Source organism: Etheostoma cragini, chromosome 6, assembly GCF_013103735.1.
Source record: "Etheostoma cragini isolate CJK2018 chromosome 6, CSU_Ecrag_1.0, whole genome shotgun sequence".
Lineage (NCBI taxonomy): Eukaryota > Metazoa > Chordata > Actinopteri > Perciformes > Percidae > Etheostoma > Etheostoma cragini.
Genome location: NC_048412.1, coordinates 22,485,514 through 22,487,096, shown reverse-complemented (window position 1 = coordinate 22,487,096; position 1,583 = coordinate 22,485,514). Strand labels below are relative to the sequence as shown.

Below are 1,583 nucleotides of genomic sequence, written 5' to 3'. Positions count from 1 at the left end.
CTGTGTCTTCCAAGACCACATTATTTTTACCTCAGTCATATTCACACTCGGACTATGAATTTCTGGGATCCCTCACTCACTAGGTGCAAAGACCTCAGGGCTGCTGCCAAGTGTTTTCTATACTTTCTGTTGTGGGGATGGCTCACATGGGGTCATGGAAAAATAAAAATGGTTTGGGTGGGTGATCAAAACCATCTGACTGCCAACTGGGGCTGACCATTAGTTGTTACAAAGGTACTTGCTTATAGAATGCTGTCAATACTGGGGGGAGGGGGACTTTATACTGTGATTTTGGACAGTGCTCAAAGCCTGTCCATGTAGGGTTAAGAAATATGAATAGCAATGCCTTTTTAAGGAGTAGTCTGACTGTAATTGAGATGTACCTTGTAACGAAGTGATGGCAGTCCCAGAACATGGTTAAAGGGGATAAAATGTTGGCAGAACTTTTGTTTTCTGTACTATTTTCGTTTTTTCCTTCACAAGAGAACCTTGCCGAGGCTTGTGAACAGATCAGCAGCTGTACAAACTGTCAATATACTTGTGAAATGTATCTGTCAGGTCAGAGATTCAGTGAATATTTGCCCAAAAGTACAGAAACATTTTTAAATGACTACCTTTTTATGGTGCCCCCCATGTGATTTCAGTATTTTAACATAAATCCATGAAGTCCTGTTAACACGTGTGATGCACCCTGGTGAAGAAACCTTCCTGCCCTGCAATATCTACTAGATGTTAATGTGAAAATTACCTTTACTGAACATTGCATGGGTGTGCAGACTTTTAATCAAAGCAAAATTAATGAGTGTCTTTTTACTGATGAATGAATGTATTACTTTGTAATGATTTAATAAAGCTGTGAATATTTTGAACGAGATGGACAGTGGGTTTAGTGATATTGAACGCTTACCACAAAAGTTGCTGAGTTTAAATGGTTCCTTGGTTGGCACCAGAGGCAGCAGAGCGACAGTGTTTCCTGGTGTGATCTGCACGCAACAGGAAGTTAGGTTTTTCTTCTTTTGCTTATGTGGCTACTTTGCACACGCAAGCCCAAATGTATAGAGACTGTGCAAATATGGTTGTAGAGATGGCTTTGTTTGAGTGTCAAAGTAGGAAGCTCATACAATAATGACGATAGGAATGAAGATCAAGGTGTAAGGGAAACATGCTCATATAGTCTGTTGTCTTCTATACTAAAGCTTGGAGGAAAACTTATAATTTAAATAAAGGTTTGTTCAAAGGGACAATTAATTCTTTTTGTGCAATCAAAATGCTCCACATAATAAATAGACAGTTTCAGCAAGTAATGGGTAGATGAAGTTCTAACACTCAAGCAAATAGGATGTTGGAAGACATGGGATCATTTCAGTTTGTTAGCTTGTGACCATGCCTTAATGGGATGTCTCTGTATGGCAAATGATTTTTGTCACCTTAAGAGTGTTTATGGAACATTCTTCAGGTTTTTATACACTTATATTTCCTCCATAACATAGGGTAGATTAGAAAGTGTGAGTAATGAAAAAACAGGTTTGAGAGAAATTGTACGCTTTTCTGGATGTCCTCCCTTTGCACGGCATGGACTTTAG

The 1,583-nt window shown here is 38.9% G+C and overlaps 1 long non-coding RNA gene across 1 annotated transcript in view; it reads left to right on the top strand.

The window, feature by feature from the left end:
- Positions 1–874, top strand: part of LOC117946565 — a 3,600-nt gene extending 2,726 nt beyond the window's left edge. The window contains exon 3 of the long non-coding RNA XR_004657053.1: positions 1–874. This exon is cut by the window's left edge and continues 232 nt beyond it. This is a non-coding gene — a long non-coding RNA (uncharacterized LOC117946565).
- The last annotated feature ends 709 nt before the right edge of the window (positions 875–1,583 follow it).